At 36.0% G+C, this 12,668-nt stretch overlaps 1 protein-coding gene across 4 annotated transcripts in view; it reads left to right on the top strand.

Annotated features, from left to right (window-relative positions):
- OTUD7A (OTU deubiquitinase 7A) overlaps positions 1 to 12,668 on the top strand; it is a 143,975-nt gene that overhangs the window by 61,136 nt on the left and 70,171 nt on the right. For all 4 annotated transcript variants that reach the window (XM_074917437.1, XM_074917438.1, XM_074917436.1 and 1 more), the window contains exon 4: positions 10,056 to 10,192. The gene's annotated coding sequence lies outside the window, so the exon portion shown is untranslated. The remainder of the gene's footprint in view (positions 1 to 10,055; positions 10,193 to 12,668) is intronic.

Raw genomic sequence — 12,668 nt, 5'->3', positions numbered from 1 at the left:
GTGCAGCAAATTGCAATTTATGTATAAAGTATTTCTCTTCAGAGTAAATAGTATATATTGTGCTGTTTGATATTAGTCAGCATAGTCATGTCCAGGAGGAAGTTGCCAAACCTAGAAGTGAGAGCAAAAGTGCTATAAAAACTAAGCCCTAAATTTCATCTTTATGCCTCTACATGCAGTGAGCAAGGTAGCTCAGACTGCTCAAACTGCTTGAAATATAGATGCAGGAAAAGAAAAATGAATGCACTTCCTTGCTGCTCTTCCTACCCCCGTTAGCACTCTTCAAAGCAATACATACTCTGCATTTTTCCTGTGTTCAGCCAAGGCAAGGTGAGTCTATTGACCTATCTGCAATCCTTTCATTACAAACATTATGTCATTGCTTTTCCACATTAGGAAGGCAAAGTAATATATTCTAGCAGTTCAGGTCCCTTCCTCAGCCAGGTTTCTCCAGTAAGAAACTTAATACACTTCAGCCATGATAGTCCTTAACTTTTTGTCTGCATATGGAAAAAAAGGCCCTTGCTGAAGTCTTTGCTTCTACAGATGTATGTGTCTTCATCTCAGGAGTTTTAATCGCTGGATTAGTTTGTGGAAAGAAGAGAGAACACTGTGAGGAAATCTGTCACTTAGTAAATACTTGTAGAGGTTTGGAGAAGGACTGATAACCCTGGAAGTCTTCCAGTCCTAGCTTTCAGTGGTGATACTGGCTGAGGTGACATTTATAAAGTGTCTGACTTTCAAGAAGTAAAGTATTATGGGAAAGTTTACTGCTTATCTGTGAGTAGCAATAGAAATTATAATATAAATTCTCTGAATGTCTTTCTGTTTGAGGACATGCTACTCAGAGCTTTTAATTCTATCATTTGAATTACAGAGAAAACACAGAGCCAGATTTTCAACTTCCTGCTAGAGGTTGTTTACATAATTTTGGGCCTTTTGGCTATGGCTTTACTTTAGGAGACTGACAGTCTAATTTAATCAAGCAGATGTGGATTTGTATATGTGGACTAGATATTCAGTCACATAAGCTGTGTAAAAAATCACAGGTCAGATTCAGGACTGTTTGAAGTTGCCTGAGAAGTTCTTTGCAGCTAAATCTCTGTTGGATGAAATCTATTTGTGAAGGTGGTGTTTTTCTTCCTTTTAGTTAAAGCTTCCAGTCTTTTAGAGATCTTTGTCATAGAAAACATTAATTTTATACATAAGAAAATAGTAGCTGTTGTGTAGTTTCTGAGTTGCATATATTATGTTGCACGTAACCAGATCCATTTCTCTATTAATTAAAACACAATTACTGGGGGCACAAGCTTAGTTCAGATCCAAGTTTAAATATTTGACTAGTTGATGATAGTAACCTTCTTTGCCTGACACCATCACTTTTGCTTTGATGCTAATGCTTGAAAAAACCAAATTATTATCAACCAGATAAAGTTCAGCTTGTAGTTTTTTACATTTTAAAGTATTACAAATTCCCCATAGATGGGTTTGCTTTTCCATGTCTACTGTCTGCAGCTTCAAGAAATAAGCTTATTCTCTCTGACATGAAATGAAGAAAACTGCTGGTTAACTGGTTCAGCAGACTGAAAAGCAAGAGGTTTTTACAAGACATTTGTAAATAAGAGAAAAGCTGACTCAGATGAGCAAATATTGCATATATTCACTGTCCAGCAAACCAACTGATTTAGTGGAGGGTGACTGACATAAACAATAAAAATCTTAATTTTTCAAATAGGTTTTTGCAGAACTAAACAGAGAAATGAGAGTAACCCTGTTTCTCTGCTCCTTTCACTGTGGTTGGTCACTCCATAAGCCACCATTATGATCAGCTCATTTAGTTGCTTTTTTGCAGGTGATGGAAGAATATGGTTTCAAGCAAAATCTTTTCTTGTTATTTTTCCTTTCATGTGGTCTGTAGTCTTGCCTGTCTGTTGAGCACCTTCCTACTAAACATTTCTGATCTGTTGTTGTGGGACCAGCTCCCCGCATCAAATAATAGATTTTTTTCTTTCCCTTCCCTCAATAGATTTTCTTTCTTTTCCTCCCCTCCCATCAGCCATTTGTATTTCATATAACACCTAACTGAAATTATAGATCATCACTGATTCCTGTTCTACCACCACATCTTTTTATTTTGAACCAACAATAACCGGGTTCTATCTTTCCTCCTTGCTTTTCTGGCTAATAAACAGACCTACTAAGTCAGGCAGAGCAATTTTCTGCCATGCTGCTTTGAAAAATTTATAATAAACTGATAGTGTGTATTGTCCAAAGTGATGAGACATTGTTTCTAAAAATAATCAGCAACAACTCCCAATCATTTTTGCTATGCATTTAGCTTAAGATCAGCAGCAAAACAGAGGAGTTTGATCAATGTGTCTTTAAAATATAGGCAAAAAAATTTAATGTGTAAAAGAGAATGCCATTTTGGATAGCTTTAAAGATTTTTGCTTTATGAATCTGTCTACTTTCCAGGGCTCTTCTGTTATAAAAAGCAGAGAAAAAGACAGGTATTTCTGAAATCTATGTGTCTGAGATGTTTAAAAAATATATGAATAATAGCTTCTGCAGTAGATTGAACTGAAAGATATTTATGTGCTGAAGCTTGCATTAAGCTTTACAAACCATGTTCTAATTCCTTAGAGTGGTGTTGTCATTACAGTTGTTGACTAAGGCTCAAGGAGAATACAAATTCTTTTGTATTTTCCCCTCTTTCCTGTCTAGTAGTCTGTGATGAGCAGTTTGTTTCAGAAGAGATTGTTCTTCATTTAGTTCACAGGCATTATATTAATATGTGAATTTGGTATGTAAGTTAAAAAAAAACAGGCACTGTTATTATTTTCTTTAGCTGTTGTCTGTAGACATTAATATTCAGTGTGGTGCGGGTTTTATTTCCCTCACCCCCAGGCTTATTTTACAATCAATAGCAATTTCCATTTTTTCCCTGGATTTCTAAATTTTCCGTTTTGCACATTGATATTAACTCTGACTGTGTCTTGCTTTTCATAGTATGTAATAATAATGAGAACAGCAATTGGAAATAATGCTCTGCTTCTAAGAGGTTTTGAATTTCCATTAATCCTGTTGAAGTTTGTCAGAACTGTTCAGAAGCTCTCAAAAATCAGGCTGTGCTATTTTAATGTCAAACTTAAAAGATCTGTTACTTGCTAATGCTTTTTTTTTTTTTTTTTTGGTGTAAATTCTTCTGCATATTTCCTTATAACATTTTCCTTGATTCATCAGTTTCCAGTTCTCCTCATTGGGCCTAAGTATTTCCTGTTACTTTTTTTTTTTTTTTTTAAATATTGCCTGAATTACAGGAAAAATTATAAATGCAGAGAGATTATCAATTTTTACACATGTAGAGGTAGCTATAGCTTATTTCTGGTGAGAGAAAACTTACTAAATGTTACCAAATTGCTTTGACTAAATGAAAGAGTGATTTTCTTGCTGCTTAGGACATCTTATATTTTCTTTAAGTTTTGATGAATTTATACTAGATAATTTCACACTAGATGCTAGGTATTTTGCTTGAAAATTAAGTGAAATGTATAGTTTGCTAATATGTATAAGCATAAGTCTGAAGAGGAGTTACAACACAAAAAAGAAACAGATTCCAGGAAAACTGCGGAGGACTAAGTAGTCCAGTACTACTGTTGTCTTTATTTTTAAAAAAGTTCTGCATGTTTTATGTTGTCATTTGACACACACACACAAAAATCTTTAATAAGCCAGGAAAAAGGCACAAATGACCAAGCTCGCTGTTTTGTTGTTTTACTGGAGAAAATTGTTTTCACCTCTTCATATTGTCCCCTCAGGGTATCTCTAATTGGAGTATGAGAGGTCTCTGACAAGTTTTGAAAAATGTATTTAGCATATGTCTTGTCTTTTCTAATAATTTCTATACTGATAATTTCACGGCAGCATATCAATTAAGATATGTTCCTCATATGAACTGGACTAATACTACTGGCATCCTTAGAAGCTACCAAACAAAACTCAGAAAAGTTTCAGTTAATTTTAGAACAGATCATATTCAAATCAGTGATGTGGAAGTAAACCCAGGTGTACTGGGTGTGACATGGCCTAGCAGTGGGGGACTCTGTTCCCTTCTTCTGTCAAGACTGGTTCAATAGCACTTTTATGTGAAAAAATGCTCAGAATCAGACAGTCCGGAGCTTTGCCTCTGCTAGAGGTTTGCTGTCAGAGATAGCATTGCAAATCCACCTTCTGTATTTACTGATTTGTAAGTCAGTCCTGGTTTGATTTTGTCAATTACAGCATTCCTCTAAATTAATTTACACCATCAGGCACACTTTTTATCCAGTGCAACTGTAACTGTATGTGATTGTTGGTCACAGAAATTCCCCCCTTCTCTTTAAGAAACGTTTTATATATAAATAGAAGCTTTTCATGCAGGCCAAACATGAAGGGTTCAGCCTATTGCGCGGTGTTCCTTTGACATTGCTCTTCAGTTGGTGCAGATACCTATTATTTCTTTCCCTAGGACTCAAAAGAGAGATCTTTTCAACTGCAGCAGGATGTCTCAGCAATTTCATCGTAACTTAATTAAGAGTTAGTACTTCTGCATAGATAATTAAACAAAACTTGCCACATTTTTCCCTTTCCACCACAGAAAGTGATCTGTTGAGCTGGCATTGAAAATAAGGTTCTTACACCTTCCTATCCTTCCCTACCCTGGCAGAAAGTTTTAGAAATAACCCATAATTGAAAACAACATGGTGTTTTTCCCTAACCCTGATACTAACTTGCAGATTTTTAACATTAGCAAAGATTCCAACAACTGAATGTGATTTATAATAGTTGTTATTTAATCCTGCTGTAGTGACTGTAGGGAATGAGTACTTAAAGCAGGTTAGTATCCATTATAACCCATTATAGTCATATTGCAATTCTTTCTTAGTATAAAATGTGATGTATGACTTTCACAGAATCACAGAATCAACTAAGTAGGAAAAGACCTTGAAGATCATCCCGTCCAACCATGAACCTCACACTGACAGTTCCCAACTACACCAGATCCCTCAGTGCTACGTCAACGTAACTCTTAAAACACCTCCAGGGATGGGGACTCCACCACCTCCCTGGGCAGCCCATTCCAACGCCCAACAACCCCTTCTGGAAAGAAATGCTTCCCAATACCTAGTCTACACCTTCCCTGGCGTAACTTGAGGCCGTTCCCTCTTGTCCTAACTGCATGGCTTCCCTACAGTTTGATACTTTGAGACAAGGAAATGTTTAAGATTCATGTTCTGGTCAGCTACATGTCAAGCTGTGACTGCCCAGTTTCCAGCATAACTATTGAGTTGTTTAATGGCCTTTAATCCTGCGTCTGTGATATTTTGTTCTGTGTAGCATTCAAATTGGAGAGCGCTTTCACTCTAGATTTCTGATGCACGATTTTCACTTTTCCTGATGGGTTCTTCACAGACTGTCAATTACTTATGTAGTTTAAGTGAAACACACAGTTGCTATACTTAAATCATGAATCTTCAAAATGTTGTGAAATTAAGAATTCCAGATTCCATGTCTCATATCTTTATTTCTCCTTTGTATCTCTAGTCGTTCTAAAAATCTTGGAGTTTACATTAAAGCATAGTTTTTAGTAGGAAAAAGAATTAAGCCTTCTATTCTTCTTAGTCTAGTTTTCCAAACTAAATGCAATAACTGAGGAACTTAATGTTTCACAGAAATGAGGGCAGTATTCACGGGGTTGAGGGAAATTACCAGTTCTGTTTTGCTGCATAATGTACCTGTGTGAGCTCTTTCCTGCTGTATTTTATTTAGCTGCTGTACACACTGAGCTTATATGCTTATTGTTGAATTCCAGCACATTATATGAATGCCTGGCAAGCTAGTAACTTGCTGTTCTTTCTATGTTACATGCATCTCAGGATTTACCAGGACTTGGTTTTTATTCATAATCTGAATCTCAGAAGTTCAATTCTGCTGTTATTTTTAGGGTACTTGTAAGAGAGGGGACTTCCCCATCAGTCACTGAAGTGGTGGGATGTACCAGTTGGTCCAATCGGTATTCTTAAGGGAAACATGGAAGAATCACCGTTATGTGTTTTGCCTTCATGTAAGGAGCAATGCAAAGTGAAGAGTAACAGACGGTCAAGCCTTGTTTTTCAAATAGCAGCTGAATTTTCTACTTCAATGCATGAATATGCTGAAGACTCCATTTTAAAAGACTATACTGAACTCAATGTGTTGACTGTGCACTTGACATACAATTAAGCATTTGAGCCTTTCTCTAATCTCTATGCACAAGAAGATAAAGGATGCTTGGAGAATTGTATCAGTAAGACTATTTACACAAAGCTCATAATGCTTTTGATGTCCTTTAAGCTTCTGCCTTCATATTGCTGTCAGCTCAATACACTGCACATATTTTTTGAGCCAAACTAGCGTAAGCCAAGGAGGGGAGAAATGTATTCCATTTCTCACGTGGAAGAACCACTAGTCAGGGTAAATAAGAATTTCTGTAGCTAGAGGAGAAATCTTTTCCTTCATCAGTAACTTGTGACAGACTATAGAGACTTGGGAAATAGATAAAGTAATAGATGTTTCTTATGCAGTGGTTACAAAGAGATTTCAAGTGATGAAGGTTCAGTACAAAAGGAAAATATGTTGGTGCTAGCACTTCAGGCTGTGCTCAAGAACTGGTCTTTGAAAAGTTAGATCACCAAAGTGCTGCTGTACTCTGGGGAATAACATAACTTCCAGAGGTGTATGCAAGGATGTGAAACATTAGCCAGTCATAGATCTTTTGTAGATGAGCTATAGATAGATGCTTTGTGTCAGATTTTGTATCCTTCCCCCACAGTTTTCAATACAGACATCTGCAGGACGTGGCAGAGCCACTTTCTGTAACTAGAATAATTTCTTTGATGCTTAGTCATTTCTCTTTAAGAGTACCTATGTACTGATAGTGGTCATCTTTAACATAAAAACCTCTTCCTTCAGGCGGTCTTGTTATTACTTCTAGGCCTTGTTCTGAATGTAGAACTTGCACTGAAGAAGCCTAGTCTTAACAGAAACTGAGCATAAAGCTGATGTTATAAAAGATAATGCTTTTGTCTTGTCCTAAAACTACAAAAATAATGGAAGTAAGCACACACTTGAGACTTTGTGGGGAGATGCTGATCCAGGTTCAACAGAATATTAGCAGAGGTGGTTTTCAGCACTGTGCAGCTGGTACTAAACTGCTGAGATTGTAGGAAGTATTTCAGTCCTGTGTCAGAAGTGGAAAATGGGATCCCTCTTGAGTTTAGGACAAGGATTGCATGAGAGTCTCAGAAAAGGGTTGAGGTCCTTCTAAAAACTGAGTGGAGGAAGCCTCTTCAGTTCTTTGTTAGTGATTGATTTGAAGTATCAGACAAAACCTGAGAAAGTTACTGTGAATATTCCGTCTTAATGAAGAACTCTGCCGTCTGGCCTCGGTTGATTTGCTAAGACTCCTTCTTACCCTCAAAAGACCTGTTTGAGATCAAGTTGTTTGTTTTGAAATATGTATGTAAGTGTCTTTAATTTGTGTTTCCTCATTTTCTTTGCGAACTTCCCATAGAAGTATTGCAGGGACCATGCAAATGTAAAAAGATAAATTCAGAAGTTGTCCACAGAATTATAAAGGAATAGCAGCTGAGATTATACCCTGAACCTTTTGATAACTAGTGATAATTTTATTCTGTATATTTATATCTCTGTATGTTTTTGTCATGGACCAAGTTGTGGTTATATGGGGAGCATTCTTCGGTGTGTATAAGCCCACTATACAGGGGAATACAGCAGAGAGAGTAAGCAGTATTTAGGTTGATCTTAAACTGGGTATTCGTAGCACTTAGCCTGTGCTTACTCTGTAGTCAGTGGGTAAAGAGAAGGCTCCTTCAGAAAATGTGTTCATCATAACAAAATTAAGTTAAGATCTGAAGTTAGACTTAATGTTCAGTTCCTACACAGATTATGATTACAGTCTCCCGTACGCCAGTCAGGTGAAAGGCCATTTGTAAGGAAGAGTAAGGAAGAACTTGCATTTCACAGAAGAAATTATTTGCAAGGATAGCAAGAACTGCTATAAACCTCACCGCAGGTTATGTATAAGCTTGAGTTTTTGCACACTGTACCATCAAGCTAGTGTTCAGTGAAACAGATAAAAACTAAAAAAAAAAACCCAGAAAACTAAATAAATTCTTGAAGCTGCAGCGTGTGTGTGTGTGTGAGAACTGCCAATAAGGACTGAGCTACATGCGGTTCCTTGTGCCGTAACAATTGTATTATCCATGGCAAACTTTTAGATAACTTCTTTACAACAGCAAACTAAAGGGAATAATTTTTAGTGTCGTTTAAATGGTACACTGCACAAATGGTGCAATGGTGATTTGCTAAAAAGAAAAAGTGTGTATTGCAAGCACATCATTATGTCCTCTTTCCGCTGAAGAAGTAGGTCGAGTGTTTGATAGAAATGGTTTACTTTTCTGTGCACCTGATGTGTTGAACCAAACTATAAAAATGTTTCAATTGTTGTTTGTTAATATGTAACTGAAAAAGGAAATATATCTTGGCTTCTTGATTATTTCCAGGGCAGTGATAAAAGTGACATCTCCTTGATTTTGAAGGAGTTCTTCATTTGGTTTTGAAGGCTGAATAACAGAGTTTTTAGTTATTTCCCCATAGCTAATAAAAGTTTCGTAGTGTAGATATTTCAGTCTGTTAACATGGTATACATGGAAACATTGAGGCGTATTCACACTTGATGGTTATTTCTATCCCTTGCAGTTGAAGTATCTTTGAAAGTGTTAGAGCTATTTAAAGTTACTTCTGTAAGTTGATGAGAGTTTTACAGTTGTTTTTTTTTTTAAGTTCTGTGAGGGTGATAAAGGTGGTTTGACTGCTGCTTTTATTTCCTTTGCAATGTATGAAATGATTCTTTTTGTTATTCTGAATTTTAAAATAATCTACTTCTGTATGAGGATATCTCTGACGTGGTACATTCGTAAGTCAGTCCAGCAAAGAATTGAAGATAATTCTTTGGTCAGATGTATTATTCTTGCATGAAAATGTATCATGTGAGGAAAAAAAAGCTAGGAATATTAAGTACTATATGTTAGCTCACAAACACTTCATGTTACAGTTCAGTTGTTAGACAACTGGGATTCTTTGCATAAGGACTATTATCTACTGAGATCTGGTTATTTCTGTATGTATTCTGGGAAATAATGAGAAATAGGTTATGAAAACAGAACATTATATTAATTCTCACAAATTCATAAACATGGTGGACCTTGTTATTTCTGTCTGTTTTAAAAGCACTATCAGAAGGAATGTTTTCCATTATGAAAGGGTTTGGGCAGATACCTGTTAAATGCTGGTTTTGATAAACCTGGGTTCAGTTACAAGCATAGGAGTTTTGCAAATGGATTAAAAAACCAGAAACAGTAAAACATTGTAAGTACCTTTTAACGTAATAAGGTGAATCTTACAGTATTTGCATTGTGTACTTGCAAGCAGCAGGCCTTATACTTAAGAGACAGGAGTAGGTTATACATGAAGAGAAATGCTGTTTGTTCTAAAAATAAAGAAATCCCATGAAATAAAGTAGTGTTCCTTCTTTCTTCATATGTTTGTCCCTTTTTTCCATGAAAGAAAATGGCAATCATAATTGAGTCTTCTGGATAACTCTTCACTAGTTCATTGCCTTAGATTTTGATAGCTTATGAGAAGAAAAACTTCCAAAGGTATATTTGATGAATCTTGAGAGAGAACTCTTAAAGGAATTTTAAAATGTGAATTACTATTTTCACGTAGGATAAAGGACATTTTTGTACATTCATAATTTTTTTTTTCCTTAATTGTTTGGGTTGTGCCCAAGTGATCTTCTTAATGCAAGTTATTCTATATAGTAACTTATCTGCATCGAGAGTAGTATCCATTAGGCTCCTAAGGTCAAAGGTAAAATGGATTTTTGCAAGTTGTTATTATTCAAATAGCATAGAACAAATGCAGTGATTAATATACAACTTCTTTTTTTCCAGATTTCTCAGGGGACAAAATTTTGCTTATTCATACCTTCTACTGTGGCAAAAATGGATTATTTTCCTCACCAAAAACCAGCAGCATAACGCCCATCTGACACATGCCTCAAGGAACTCTTATTTAAAGTCTGTTGCAAGTAAGTCAAATTAAAAACTTGCTTAAAGGTAGCTTTAATCAGCTGTGTATCTATTTACAGCTCAAGAATAAGCAGCCTTTACAGGAGAACTAATCTTAGCAGTCTGGCTTTGCAGCTGTTCTTAAATTTTAATTATAGGAGGAAGTAACTTGCTTGTAAAGCAGAGGTTGAGGGTAAGCTGCATCCTGACCACTGCATGCCCATATATCATACCTGTGTGTTCTCTTCCTCTCCCCACTGCCCCGCTTAAAAATTGACTGTGATACACTTGAAATCAGAAGGTACGGGGTTATGCATGAATAACATGATCAAAAAGATTATCTGCATTGTAAATGAAGACTTAGACTCCTGTTGCTATGACAATTAATTTTAGAATTTGCAGTGTAGAAATAGGAGACTAAATAGCTCAAAATGTAAAAAAGCAGCAAGTGGTTAAGCTGGTCTTCATTGTGTTGGCTGAGGTTCATGCACTTTGTGGTGCCTGTAGGCCCAAGTGTTTCATATTTGATGCAACACAAACTTGTGGAGTTTCATTAATTTCTTCATTTTATATATTCAATAAAGGCTGCTCAGTCATCTTGCTTTTTACGTACTCAGAGTAAATTTTGTGCATGCAGAATATATGATGTATGTTTTTGTGAGAGAAAACTGTGTTAAGATTAGAGTTATGGCCAGCATACGTTCTTTACTTGAAAGAACGATGATTTTCAGAGTAATGTGTTCAATATTTGGGAGCTATCTTCTTGCAGTGTCAGGAAGAATATATAAACGAGGAAAATGAGGGGAAAAAAAATACGGAAACAATTCTGAATGAGGAAGAAATCTGTCTTGTTCATAATGCTCCTGTGGAGATAACAGTCTAGTGGAAGAGATGCATGTTACTTAATGAAACTGCATTTAACAAGAGGCCTCTTGTTAAATTAACATTTGAAACCCTAATTGTTAGATTTCCAATACAGTACAGTATAATACAGCCTACTTCTTTATCACTCTCCCAGGTGAAAAGCTATCAATTATTTTTAATTTAAAATTAAGATCTTTGTTTTCGGAAATTCCAGTTGTTATCAATGGCATTATATTTATCTCTTGCATTGCTACTTTCTGCCAGAATACAATTAACACACTATGAGGGCCCTTGTGAATAAAATAAGGGAAACACTGTGATTGCCTTATGTTCATTCTCTTGTTGTCCTGTATGAAAGCAAAAATGTTATAGCAATGGTGGTGTTTTATCCTGAAAAAATACTGATGAAGGAATGTAGAGGATCCTTACCTGGAAAGGCTCTGTCTCCTCCTTGTTGGTTTGTTTCAGTTCTGGACACCTAGTTCTATGGACTTCTTGTTTACCTGTGACATTTTTTCCCTCTGAGAATGTAACCATTCTTGAGTAAGAACAATAGTGTTATGAAAACTCTCTAAAGCTCCACGAAAACGCAGTTGTAAAAATGTTCCAGCAGAACATCTGAGCAGATGAATTAATCCTGCAAGTGCATCTGACACAGGACTGGTGCTGTGCTTTTTGCTAGGCTGCCCTCAGTGGTGGAGTGCAACTAAAGGACCTCTCAGTTCTTATCAGTGTTATCAGTGACTGTAGGTGTTTCAGAACGTTTTATGGGGACTTGGGTATTTTAAAGTGTTGAGTGTCTCTAGCTTTCCCTAATGTTTCTTCAGTGGGAGTGTACCATAGCTCTTAAACACAGTGTGATTTTTTTTTTTTTTTTTTTCATTTTTTTCTTCTACTTTTGTTTATCTTAACTTCCAATAATAGGTTGTAATCAATAATTCTTGAATAAATCACCTCAAAAGATGGTTTAGTTGTGTCCTTTGTCAATATTTCTAGCTTCAAATAATTCAAATATTAGATGTTGTAATTAAATAAATAACATTTCTGAAAACTGAAATGTAACTGTGTTTTTAAAATACGTCCCAGTTGGTCTCTGAACTTTGGTGGTGTTCTTCCTAGAACTGATCTTGAAAAATAGTTGAACAATTCTGTTCTCTTGGATAATAGCTCTTCTTTGATGGTTCCTGTGGGGGTCTAGTGTGTTGACTGAGGATTCTTCAGCATAGCTTCCCTCATTCTCTATTTTTTCACTTCTGTGTCTAACATATCAGCTCAGGGCTTGTCTATACAAGATACTGAGGAAAATTGATGCAAGTCAACTAGATGTAGGACTTTAAAGAGGGCAGCTTAAATCCTACCAAGTCTCTGTGTGCACTCTCCCAGTCATTGATAATTAAAGTGGTCTCCAGTGAATTTAGATTAATTCACTTCAAAGGCAAGATGGGCCAAACCAAATTAAGGCCACATTTTATTCCCAGATGAAAGTGTTTACAAAAGAATTTAATGGACATGGACAACTCCAGTTAAATTAATTTGAGTTAATTTTCCTGAGTTCCATTGCGTAGACAAAACCTTAGTAATAATGCCTGATTGGAGCTTTTATTTTTCTTCTTTCCTGTTCTTCACCTTTTG

The sequence above is a fragment of the Athene noctua genome, chromosome 13 (genome assembly GCF_965140245.1).
Source record: "Athene noctua chromosome 13, bAthNoc1.hap1.1, whole genome shotgun sequence".
In the NCBI taxonomy this organism is placed as follows: Eukaryota; Metazoa; Chordata; class Aves; order Strigiformes; family Strigidae; genus Athene; species Athene noctua.
Note: the sequence above shows the minus strand (reverse complement) of the source record. Positions and strands in the feature narration are given on the sequence as shown.